Source organism: Physeter macrocephalus, chromosome 12 (genome assembly GCF_002837175.3).
Source record: "Physeter macrocephalus isolate SW-GA chromosome 12, ASM283717v5, whole genome shotgun sequence".
NCBI classification, from domain to species: Eukaryota; Metazoa; Chordata; class Mammalia; order Artiodactyla; family Physeteridae; genus Physeter; species Physeter macrocephalus.
In genome coordinates this window covers 22,859,334-22,872,990 of record NC_041225.1, presented here as the reverse complement: position 1 = coordinate 22,872,990, position 13,657 = coordinate 22,859,334, and positions in this window count along the sequence as shown.

The following is a 13,657-nucleotide window of genomic DNA, read 5'->3' as shown; positions in this document are numbered from 1 at the left end:
TCCCCTGCATCGGCAGGCGGACGCTCAACCACTGCGCCACCAGGGAAGCCCTGAATATAATCTTTAAGAAACTATCATTGGCCAAGCTTTGGTTTAGTAGTAAAAATACATACCTTGACAGTTACCTGAAATGGCTATGAAACGCCCCTCTTTTCTAACAACATATCTGTGTGAGGCTGCATTTACACGTCAAATAAAAACACATACCTCAAAAGATGAAGTGTAGAAGCAAATATGTGACCCCAGCTACCCAGCTGTCTTCAATTAAGACAGACATTAAAGAGATTTGCAAATATGTTAAAAAAAAAAAAAAGCCACCCTCTTAGTATTTGCTTTGTTTTTGGAAAAGAGTCATTTTTCATGAAAAGAAATATAAGTTAACATGTAATGAGCTGATTATTGTGATTTTTGAAAGAATTAATTTTTGTTTTCTCCATTTTAATTTTTAAAATTTTTATTGGAGTGTAGTTGCTTTACAATGTTGTGTTAGTTGCGCTTCCCTGGTGGCGCAGTGGTTGGGAGTCCGCCTGCCGATGCAGGGGACGCGGGTTCGTGCCCCGGTCCGGGAAGATCCCACATGCCGCGGAGCGGCTGGGCCCGTGAGCCACGGCCGCTGAGCCTGCGCGTCCGGAGCCTGTGCTCCGCAACGGGAGAGGCCACAACAGTGAGAAAGTGAATCAGTCATATGTATACATATATCCACTCTTTTTTGGATTTCCTTCCCATGTAGGTCACCACAGAGCACTGAGTAGAGTTCCCTGTGCTATACAGCAGGTTCTCATTAGTTACCTATTTTATACATAGTAGTGTATGTGTCAATCCCAATCTCCCAATTTATCCCACACCCCTTCCCCGCTTGGTAACCATAAGTTTGTTCTCTACGTCGGTGACTCTATTTCTGCTTTGCAGATATGTTCATCTCTACCATTTTTCTAGATTCCACATATAAGCAATGTTATACAGTATGTTTTTAATTTTTAATGTAGTAAAAAATCTATAGGTGTAACTCACAAAAACAATAGCCCTTCGGGATGCTGAATTATATGAAAGAGCGTGACGGGGTTCTGAGAACAAAAAGGTTGAGGGGAGCTGGTTTAATTACACTTGAGATTGGCTGAATGTGACTCCACACACAGAGTTTCAATTCCCTTAGTGTTCCTCACCTACCCCGTCAAATGAAACACTTGAGTCACAGACTAGTTTTTGGCTTAAATAACCTAGATGATTGTACTGCACATGCTGAATCCTTCATTTCCATTGACCCCTGCTGCTTAATTTGGGGTTAAGGCCACAGAGAGATCTTTCAGAGGTGCCCGAATCGCTTGTGCTTCTAAGGAATTTGCTTCAGTGACTATTTTTTTGTTGTTGATCTATTTTAGGTACAAATTTTCACTGGGCTTATTTTCCCAGCACAGGCTAGTGCAGTTTCCAGAGACACAGTTTTTGTTCTTGCAAACGGATTATCCCACCGCCTGTTGTGAAGCCATTTTCCTTCTTTCTTTAAAAGCATTATTGAATTTTTTAAAAATAAATTTATTTTATTTATTTATTTTGGCTGCATTGAGTCTTCGTTGCTGCACGCGGGCTTTCTCTAGTTGCAGCGAGCGGGGGCTACTCTTCGTTGCGGTGTGCGGGCTTCTCACTGCGGTGGCTTCTCTTGTTGCGGAGCACAGGCTCTAGGTGCACGAGCTTCAGTAGTTGCGGCACACGGGCTCAGTAGTTGTGGCTTGCGGGCTCTAGAGCGCAGGCGCAGCAGCCATGGCTCACGGGCCCAGCCGCTCCGCGGCACGTGGGATCTTCCCGGACCGGGGCACGAACCCGTGTCCCCTGCATCGGCAGGCGGACTCTCAGCCCCTGCGCCACCAGGGGAGCCCAAGGTCAGCCTTTTTGTTCTCTGCAGACCTTCAGTGGCTTGGGTGGGATCTACCCCCATTAGGGAGGGCAATCTGCTGTACTCTACAGATTCACATGCTAATCACACCCAAAAACACCCTCACAGAAGTCCCCAGAATAATGTTTAACCAAATATCTGGGTATCCCATGGCCCTGCCAACTTGACACACAAAATTAATAATTAGAGACCCTCAGGTTGGGCTAAGTGCTTTTCTTGTGTTCCCATCACTTTCTACACTTGCACTTTTCCGTAATTTTTTTTAACCATCTTTGTTTATAAGTGTACAGTTCAGTAGTGTTAAGTATATTCACTGTTGTGCAACAGATCTCCAGAACATTTTCTTCTTGCAAAACTGAAACTCTATACTCATTAAACAGCAACTCCCTGCTCCCTTGTCTTCTCAGCCCCCAGCACCCACCCTTCTACTTTCTGTCTCTATACATTTGACTCCTCTAGGTCCCTCATATAAATGGAATCATGCAGTATTTGTCCTTTTGTGACTGGCTTAGTTCACTCAGCATAATGTCCTCAAGGTTCATCCGTGTTGGATCCTGTGATGAACAGGATTCCCTTCCTTTCTAAGACTGAATAATCTTCCGCCTTTTGTATCCACCATATTTTGTTTATCTACTCCTCCACTAATGAATACTTGGGCTGCTGCCATCTCTTGGCTGTTGTGAATTACTTTGCTATAAACATGCAAGTGCAAATGTTTCTTTGTGACTCTGGTTTCACCGTTTATGAATATATACCCAGGGGTGGGATACACTTTCTATATCTTAACCCTGACCGATGGTATTGGGATTTCGTCTCTGCCAAGCTGGCAACCTCCTTTCCGGTCGTGCTAGACTTTAAGCTCTGGGAGCAATGGCCCGAGCTTTATTCATCTCAGTGGCTTGGTGAGGATGACTCACGCGGCAAACAGCAAGTTCCTGCCTGATAACTTCCTCTTGCATATCCTCTTCGGGCCAATTGCTCTCAGAAGGATGTCATCTGAGCTTTTAATATCAAAACAGTGCCAAGTTCCAGGCACAACTTTTTCATTTCAAAGATTAGAATTCTGGGTAAGTAGGGAAAAAAGATTCTAACTCCAGCCAGGAATAACAGACAAGGACTAGTAAGTTGTGCTCCAAATGAATTATTGAGAAAGAAATGTTACACATGACACTTAGTTTTCTTTAAAAACTTGCTCTAAATGTGACAGCACTGATATTTGATAATACTCTTTCTAGAGTGATAATTTGTGTTTATTTTTAAAAGTTACCCTTTTAAACTTTACCTCAAAGGTAGTACCAGGGAATTATGCTAATGTCCTTTAATTTTGTCTCCAGTTTAAGATATATTGGGTGTCAGACTGCCTTAATCTTAGGATCAGTTTTATTGACTGAAGTCAGTGAGTTTCAATATCTATCGTGATGATATTAATGTGCATGTTTGTACCCCTAGAGGCCCATTTGGAATTCCTTTATGTTGGTTCCCATTACTTCTTGCCCCCCAGCCTGCCCTGCCCTTTACATTTCATGAGGATTTAATAAACAAGCCATGGGTTCAGGGCCAAAATGGTGAATGTTTTGTAAATGATGAAATGGAACTTGGAAATATTAAAATAAAATCCTTCTATGTACTGGTCCCGTGACATCTTACCAGAGGTTGGTTTAACATGCAGCATCTCAGGGCTTCCCTGGTGGCGCAGGGCTTAAGAATCCGCCGGCCAGCGCAGGGGACACGGGTTTGATCCCTGGTCCGGGAAGATCCCACATGCCACAGGGCAATTAAGCCCGTGCGCCACAACTACTGAGCCCGCGTGCCACAACTGCTGAAGCCCACGCGCCTAGAGCCCGTGCTCCGCAACAAGAGAAGCCACCGCAGTGAGAAGCCCGCGCGCCGCAACGAAGGGTAGCCCCCGCTCGCCGCAACTGGAGAAAGCCCGCGCGCAGCAACGGAGACCCAACGCAGCCAAAAATCAATCAATAAATAAACAAACATGCAGCATGTCGCTTCCTGAGATACCCAGGCGCATCCATCACCTACATTTTCTAAATACTCACCTCCTGCCTTCAGCTTTGTAGTGCTGTTAACTTTTGTCTGAGAGGATCACCCATGTCACTGCTCCTCACCTAAGCCTCTCCGCATTTCTTTCCACCTATGTGGATGCCGGCATCACCGAAACACAAGCCGATACAAGAGGATGGGCATCCCACACTCCGCCCTCGGGCTCCTGGTGCCCAGAAAGCCTCCTGGCCTTGGGAAGACCATCCAAAGTGCTGGTGTCAGACACCAGCATCAACTCGCAGGGGAATACATGACATCTCCCAGAGATGAGCGGTGAGAACAGACTTCAAAAGGCCTTGTCCTCATACATCTGCTGGCAGGTGGTTTACTGCCATCCAGAGCAGTGTCTGCTGAGGACTGGCCTGCCAGGGATGTCCAGTAAAAGCGGGCGTGGCCCTGCCATGGGTTCACGCAGACTAACGTTCAGCTTACCCCTCTCCTCTCCATCTGTCGAGACTGGCCCTGGACTCTCCAGATGCCAAGAGGAGAAAATCATCCGTCCTGCAGATATTTGGGGTGATTTCCCTTCCTGGGGCAGATGCCTGCTTAGCGTGAGTACCGTGGAAGGGGGTAGACAGGCCAGGATGCTAGAAGGTGAAGGATTCGCCATAAAGCTACCCTGGGTCTCCTTCCAGCTGACGAGCTGCTTCCACGGGGGGACAAAGCCCTCCTGCTCTCCTGTCCTTGCTGGTCCGGCCTCCCCGCCCCCAAATCACAGACTCTGCTTTCTGCTTCGCCGGGGGTAGAGGATAGTCGGGGTCCAACCCCTACCTCCCAGCCTGGTAACCGCCGGGCTCCTGGTGTTCCTCTCCCCCTGGAATGTCCCTTCCCCTGGGTTAACTTGGCCTCGGGCCTCGTGGCAGGAACCAGGCAGGAGTCGGCTTGTCCTCCTGGCAGAGCTGCCGGGGAGGCTCCGCGAGCCTCGCTGAGTAACCTGCTCCAGGGAAAAGCGCAGCCCGGGCTCTTCCAGGCGGCTCCAGACTCCAGGGGAGGCCAGAACAGACCCGAGATGCTGCAGGGTGGATTTTTTATCCCCTCTCTGCCTCCTCTTTCGAGACAAAGAGCCTTGATAGGCGTTAAACGATAATATCAAATAATTTACTAGCATTCCGAGCAGGCCTCTGTAAGAGCGGACCGAGGGCCATCAAACCTGGTTAGTCCCACACACAGCTGCACTAACCACGCCATTCGACAGAGATGTAAAGCTCACCAAGAACTTGCGGCGGATCCAGACTGCCAGGTCTCCGTCCCCTTCCCCTTCCCTCGGCTGCTATCTCGCTGGGCTTAGTGTCCTGGCCTCGCTTGGGATGGCTGGAGCTGAGTGTGAAGCTAAGGGGTAGGGAGATTTGGGGGTAGCTTCAGCTTCTTCCCCGGAAACCATCCCAACTGCCAGGCATCACTGGTGAACAGTGGCCTTATTTGCCAGCGTCAATTAAGGAGCCAAAGCAGCCACCCCCAGCTTCCCCAGCGGAAGCTCCCTGTCACCTGTTCTCACCACCTTCCCTCCTTCCTTCCCTCACTTCCATCTCTGTCTTTCCTGCCAACACTGTCCCTCCGTGCAGCCTTCCCAGGAGGCCCCTGTGGCCCCTTCACTATGTCCCAAGGCCTTTCCTGCCACCATCTCCAGCTGTTTCCTGGCCCCATCGGGAGGGACCCCCCCCTTCCCCCACCGTGACGGCGGCTGCCACGGGCTCCCACCCGCGCTCTGCTCTCCCCGCCCCACCGGGGGTGCAGACTCCACCTCACACCGCCTCTCCTCCTGGGGTTTCAGGGGGAAAGGGGAAGCCAGGAATCTGCACAGACCGAGTCTGAATCTCAAGCCGAATCCGGCCTCTGTATCCTGACACCGAATTAATTTTTGGAGACAAGAGTTTTGGGTGAAGTAGTAAAAAATAGCTTTATTGCTTTGCCAGGCAAAAGGGGCCACGGCGGGCTAATGCCCTCAAAATTGTGTGAACCACCCTGGAGGGGGTCGTGAGGAGTTTCATAGTCATGGTTCAAGGAGGGCGTGGTCAGCTCGTGGACACTCTTCTGATTGGCTGGTGGTGAGGTCATCGGGAGTCGGCGTCATCAACCTTCTGGTTCCAACAGATCTGAGGTCTCCGTGCTTGTGAGCAGCAGACAGTTAACTTCTCCCACCTGGAGGGAGTTTCAGTGTCTGCAAAACAGCTCAAAGATATTGTTGTGTGTGCATCCCTTGAGGGGGAACCAGGACCCTGCCCCAAGGCTGCACTATTGTTTCCTGACTGCTCCTCCCTGGTCTCTGCATTCCCCTCCCTTCCCTGATTAGCATCTGTTTGAACCTGTCAGTGGAACTCGGGGAAGCTCCTGGAGGCTGAATGAAGCCTGTTTTCTGTAATCAAGAAATGGGGGACACGGAAAGGCTTTCGTGCCCAGGAGCCCCACAGGGTCCTGCTCCCTATCAAATCCACAGCCACCTCACCTTTCTCTACAAAACATTCCGCCACGTCAGCAGTCAAAAACAAACAAACAAACACATTTGTTGTAACGGTGATGATGAATCAGGATGTCAAGCTGACGGCCATCGACTCTCCGCCTGATCAGCTCTGCTCCAGCAAAGAGACGTGTCCTCTGTGTGCGTCCCGTGCCTGTGAGCAAGAGAGATCTGTTGTCCATCTCGTAAGCACAGGCTGTCACTTTGCCAGTGAACGGTGCTGGTCCCAGGTCCCAGTCAGGAAGGGCTCTCAGACCACCTGCTGGGCCCCCATGCTCGCCTCTGACCCCTGTAGCCTCCTTTTCAGCGTCTGTACCTGCAGATGCTACAGCCCTGGCTTCCGCCAGCTGATGCAGGAAGCGTGATTACAAGTCCTCGGGTGGCCATCGGGAAGGGCAGGCCCTTGTGCTTTGCTTAATTCAAGTTGTCTGCAGGTTGCATCTCAGCGCAGAGCCCTGACAACTGAGCTGCCCAAAGGGACCACGGGCCTGATCTGTTTGCTGCAAAGAGGCCCATGTGAGCCTGTGTATGGCGGGCCCTTTATTCTTTTGGGCATTTTCAGGAAACCTGATGTGAATTCAGCAGATATTGAAATATAGAAACAAATGTCCCAATCCTGGCCCATCAGAAGCTCTCACTCTCTCCTCTGTTGTTATAAACGAACGAAAGATGAGGCAGTGTGGAGTGATGAAAATGAGGCTACTGATGGCACCCCACACAGCCTCCCCAGGCCAGATACTTTATCTGGGTTATACGGGGTACACTGGAGTTTGCCCGGGAGAGGAGTTGCAGCAGGTCACAGGATGAAAGGCATCTTCCTCCCAGGCTGCAGGGGGACCTGTGGGCGGGGCCTCGAGACCTGCTCGCCAAAGGTCTCGGTCCACAAGCTCCTGACCCGATAACTTTCCAAACAGGCTCTTAGAAAAAGGAAACCTCTCAAGCGTTTCCTTCAGCTGATTTTAGCAAGTCCTGGGGACTCAAGGGACCAATATCGATGTAGGGAAATCGACACGCCACAAAAAAAGGTGGGAGAGAGAGCTGAGTCCACAGAAGGTTAACAGGGTTGGGGAGCCCGGTTATGGTGAGGCCACCTGCCATGTAAAAAGAGAACTGCAAACTGCTGAAAAGAAGGGGAAAGAAAGAAAAGAGGGAAGGAAGAAGGAAAGGAAGGGAGGGGGGGAGGGGGGAAGGGGAAAGCACCTGAATGCCAGGACAGCTAGATGAGTGTTTTGGACATCTGGCGGTTAACTTGCCCCTGGTCCATCCCTGCAGGAGGAGCACGAATGATCTGGTGCAGTTATAGAGTAATTGCTCAGCATCTAACTGTGCAGAAGTTTCCAAAAAATATTTTTGCAGTGAGGATGGCCCAGAATTTTAAAAGATGTTTTGAGGGACAAAGCGTACTGCCAGGAGAGGCTGAAGGTCAGACGTTTTAGAACATCTTTTCCTGGTTTTTGAACAGTCCACTGTTGCAATGATGTAGGAAGCAGCGTGACCGTTCCAGAAAGCTCTGCCATGACTCTCGGGTCCAGTGTCAAAACACTTTCTGAAATAGGTGGAAGATAGTCCTTAACTCGTTTTTTAGAGGAACGTAAATCAATTTAAAATACGGTTCTTCGTCACACGCAAACCCACACCATGGTGAAGAACCATCCACAGGAGACATTCCAGAACTCTTTCAATTATTGATTGGCCATAACAGTGAGGTGCATCAAAACGAGATACTTAACCCTTTAAGGTAAGAAGAGAGGTGGTACATCCTTTGTCTCACAGGTCGGGTGAGGTTGAGGGTGTCTGTTACCTGTGGCCACGCTGCTCCATCCGAGGTCCTGGCGCCCGGGCTCTTCCTGGCTAGACCGCCAGGTTTTCTGTTAATTACCCTGATTTAGGGGGAAATAGTACAGAAGGACTTTGGTGACCGGGAGAAGAGATGTTGGGGTTTTAAAGTTACAGCGTTGACTCATAAAGTTACTTCACAAAGAGTAACTGCGATTTCAGTGTGGTGTAAAATCAACATTCTGAGAAATACGTGAGGCATGAAAAGCTCCCTTATCAAGGATGCCGGGAAGGACCGTCAGAGGACCCAAACCTGGTTCCTTTACAACAGGATTTTGCCAGGTTTGCACAGACCTGGGACATTTACGTGTCCTTTAAATGGATTTTGGACAGGGAGAGCAAACACAAAAAACTGCTGGCAAGCAGAGAAGTGAACTGACTGCTACAGAAAAGGACTGGAATCAGAGACCAAACGATCCCCAAGAAAAAGCAAGAGGCAGAGTTTTTCTGGGCCCACGGTAGAAATAGTTTCATCGGAAACAGCCCAGCGTTTCCTGATCTGAAACAGACCCAAAGGAGCTGAGGTGGGAACGGCTACCTTTCATTGGACGTTAAGCCACCGGACAGAACCGTTCCTACTGACTTAGCAAAGGCACCCTAGAAACTTGGGTCAGAGGCTCAAATATGCAGGAACCAACGATGGCAAAGTCCGGCATCCCGGAGCTGCTTGTGGATTTGACTCCAAGTCAGAGGTGTTTGGAGGTTTTACACACGACCGTGTGCACCCAGTTAAGTCAAAGTTTATGGAAAGGAGCGCGAAGAAACGGGATGTGGAAACTCTGCATCTTGAGGAGGAACCAAGCATCTTCACTCCAAACCGGAGCGTGAGGGGCAGGGGCAGCGTTTGCCTTTTGTGAGGGCTGAGCTTTTCCTGAACGTCTACCAGGCACAGGAACAACACTTGGGTCCTTCACGAGAGAGCCATCGAGCCACTGTAAGGAGAACAAGTTCTTGCTGTTTGCTCCGTGAGCACCCCACAGGGTCTCCTGCGCTTTCAGGAAAAGGGAGCGCAGGTGTCCTGAGCCCCCTCCCCTCCCCTCCCCTCCCGGGAGCCCCGCCAGCCTTGTGATCTGAGACATTCACTCCCTCTCCAATCACGAGGCAATTACGGATGATTACCCCTGAATCAGGGTCAGATCATCCGCCGGCTTCCTGCCCGGGGTTGCAGTGGGCAGGACAAACTGCCTGTGAGCAATCCTCTCTGCAACGGGAGAACAGTGTTCTGAAGATCTCCGCTGAGATGGCGCGTTAGGGGTAACCCAGCCTCTCCTCCCGGCGGTGGTGAGGGCCCGGTACCCGTGGGTACCCGCCACGGGGGTCTGCAGCAGGCCCACGCTCCGGGCAGCCGGCCCTCCTCTCAGGGCCGGGAAGAAAGAGTTCGGTTGCAGCGCTTGCATCACTGAGAGGCGTCTGGAACTTCTTGCCCTGAAAGGTTTCTACCTTGTGCCCCGCTCACAACAAGCGTCCGACAGCCTACGTGATACGTGCAGTTGGATGTGAGTCCCTGGGCCTGCTCTGTGCTTAGTGTCCCTCCATTCCCGCCCCCATAGAAGTTTCTGGTAAATTACTGAGTCCAGAGAGGGAGTCCCTGGCGGGTATCTCACCTCAAAGCACTATCAGTCATCAGCATTACCTGGAGCGCTTTGTTCGAACACAGAGCCGGCCTGAGAACGTTTTCCTCTGCCACGTTTCCGGTGACCCTAATGCTTCTGGTTCCGGGTCACTTGGAGAAACACTGGCCTACCCCACAAAGCTTTCCCTTTCTTTCCTGTTCTCCATGAACCTCTCCCTGAAAGCCCCAACAAGAGGGGCAGGAGCCATGAGGGCCGTGTTCGCTGGTGCAGGAATTTCAGGAGAATTGAAATAAACTAGAGGAACTGGGCTAACCCGTCAATATTGCCACTGGAACCCTCTCCCAGGAAATATAATTTCTTAATGTTTTTCCTTCTGTGAACTAGACTTGTATCTATAGCAGAGAATTTTTCCCTCAAAAAGACAATCTTTTATCTTTAGAATAGGATCTAAACTGTAACCCTTCCTGATGAGAATTGTGTTTCCTGCTTTTTCTTTGCTGAGATATAATTGACTTACAACATTATATTAGTTTCTGATGTGCGTGGTTTGAGACGTGTATATATTGTGAAATAATGAGCACAGTAAGTTTAGTTAACGTCCATCACCTCCAATTTTTTCTTGTAAACAGGACTTTTTTTTTTTTTTTTTTTTGGGGTACGGGGGCCTCACACTGCTGTGGCCTCTCCCGTTGCGGAGCACAGGCTCCGGACGCGCAGCCTCAGCGGCCATGGCTCACGGGCCCAGCCGCTCCGCGGCATGTGGGATCCTCCCAAACCGGGGCACGAACCCGGTTCCCCTACATCGGCAGGCGGACGCGCAACCACTGCGCCACCAGGGAAGCCCCATAAACAGGACTTTTAAGATCTGCTCTGTGACAACATTCAAGTATACCATAGAGTGTTGTTAACTAGTCACCACAGCGTACATTAGATCCCCAGGACTTATTTATCTTATAACTGAAAAAAATGTTTGTACTGTTTAACCACCTTCACATTTCCTTCTTATTCAGATTCATCTCTCCTTTACCCACAGAATAAAAGCTAATACTTACTGAGGGCCTACTAGGTACCAAGTGTGTACTCGTGGTAAGCGGTGTATATGCAGCGTGTCAAAGGATCTTCCCAACAATTTTGCAAACGATATGTCATTGGCCCATTTTACATATGAGCAAACTGAGGCTTAGGGAGGTTTTGTGGTTGCCCAGGGCCACAGAGCTAGTCACAGGTAGGACAAGGATGCAAATCTGGGCCTGATTCCAGAGCTCAGCTATATTGCTGCAGATAGTTATATTTTCTATAGTATTCCATCTGCTATACTATGAAATAATCAATTACAAAATGAGAGACATCACGTATTAAACAACTCTTCTGTGACCCAACCATTCATTCAAGTTCTGTATTTAATAAGCACATACTATGTGCCATGCCCTATAGTTAGGTCCTGAGAATACAGTTGGCCTTCTATATCAGTGGGTTCTGCATCTGAAAATTCAACCAACCTCAGATGGAAAATATTAAAAAAAAAAAAAAAAAAAATTCCAGAAAGTTCCCAAAAGCGAAACTCGAACTTGCCAGACTGGCAGTTAGTTACATAGCATTTACAACTGTTTACATAGTTTATGTATTACAAGTAATCTAGAGATGATTTAAAGTATACAGGAGGTAATATGCAAATACTACTCCATTTTATGTAAGGGACTTGAACATCCTTGGAGTTTGGTATCCTCAGGGGTCCTGGAACCAATACACCTCCGATACAAAGAGACAACTGTACAGTGATGTACAAGATAGAACTTTACACAATATATTTTCCCAGAACGTCTAGTGAACTATTTTTTTAGTAGTTTGTCCTTTGGTTAAAATTGTTCAGAAAAGTACATATGTCATTAAGCTCAGAATGCATTCCGCCTTCCTCTATTTGTTTTCTAGCAAACCACTTTTTGACATTGTAAAAACTCAGTTTAACAAATTTGTTTCCTATTTTTCTTAAAGAAGGAGCATGTGTTGCTTTAACTTTTAAAATACTTTTATTTTTGAAGGGACAATACCTTCGTATAGCTCAAAATTTCAAAAAAGACAAAGGATTTACAGTAAAAATCAGTCTTCCTTGTACTCCTGACCCCCAGCCACCCAGGACTCCCCAGAGGCAACCACTATTATATGTATATATTGTCTTCCCCCTTCCTTTCCTTACTAACACAAATGGTTGGTTACTATTGCCAAATTAATAAATATACTTACCTCGTTCTTTTTAACAGCTGCATATAGAAATAATTCTAAAATGTACCATGTGATATTTAATTAGGCCCAGTTGATGAACATATAACATGGTCCAATATTTTGCTATTACAAACAATTCTACGATGACTACTCTTGTATGTGTATGAATTTACGCATGAGCAAGTCTACCTGTAAGTTAATTTCCTTTAAGGGGAAATGCTGGGTTAAGGGCAAATGATATGTGCATTTGTAATTAAAATTCTTTTCATTACTGAATATTTCAAGCATTCAGTAAAGAAAGAGACCAGTATCAACTTCTACCACCTTTCAACGATTACCATTAATCTATGGCTGATACTATTTCATATATATATATATATATATATATATATATATATATATATATATATATATACACTTCAGCCCAAATTATTTTGAAACAACCCCAGATATAATGTTTTTTCATTGGTAAACATTTTGGTATTATTTCTGAAAAGTAAGGGTTTTAAAAATATGTGTGTGTATAATTTCATTATCATACCTAAAATAAATTAATATTAATTTATTAATGTCACCATTTGTTAGTGTTACATTTCCCAAGATTGTCTCATGAAAACTTATTTTTCCAGTAGTTTGTTCTTTGATTTAGAATCTAAGTAAGATCCATCCATTCATTGCAGTTGGTTAAGTCTTTTAATCTATTGGTTTCCTCCTCCATCTCTCTCCTTTCTTTCTGTCTTTTTTTTTTTTTTTTCCTGAGTGATATTACTGTAGAAACTGAGTGAATTTGCTTCCAGAGTCTCGATTTTGCTGATTACATCCCCATAGGGTCATTTAATATGTTCCACTATCCTTTAGGTCAAAGGAAATATACACAATTAAACTGTAGAATTTCTTAAAATAATAAGAAAACACAACATATCAGAGTCTGTGTGGCATAACTAAAGTAGTTATTAGAAGAAAATTTATAGAAACAAATAACTATCAATTAAAAAATTAAATGAATTAAACATTCAACTCAGAAAGCTAAAAGAAAAAGTAAAATAAAATCAAGTAAGCCAAAAGAGACCGAAAAGAAAATAATTGAAGAAATTAATGTTTCATTATTTTTTTCAACTTGTTTTTACAAACTGAAACTCTAGGCTCATCATTTGAGAACTAGGAGATCACTTTGTAATTTGCAACTAAATAGACAACATACCTAGGTAAACTGTCAGAGGGAAAGGCTTTTCTACACAGTTTGCCCTGTATTTCAATATAGGGCCTGCTTTGACTGTCGGTGGGAGCCCACACTTCCGTTCTTGGTGAGAAGCTGCAAGGTTCAGGCAGGAAGCAGGCGAGGCAGAGTTCTGGGGGCTCAGGTCTGGGGCGAGTCTCAGCCCCTAGCGGCCCTGGAGTAACTGACGGGACTAGGGGCACCTCCTCTTCTATGAGATAACAGGGCCTGGCCTTGACAGACTCCAGGTCAGATGGCAGCTGCCATAATTACTGCTCAGCAGGCCTTGAGCAAACCTCTCTGAGCTGAAATTGCTTCACCGTAAAACGGGGGTATTATTAACCCTTAACTTTGAAGGGGCTGAGAATCCAACGAGATGCCCGGTAGAGCTCCATCTCAGTAGGTGGTAG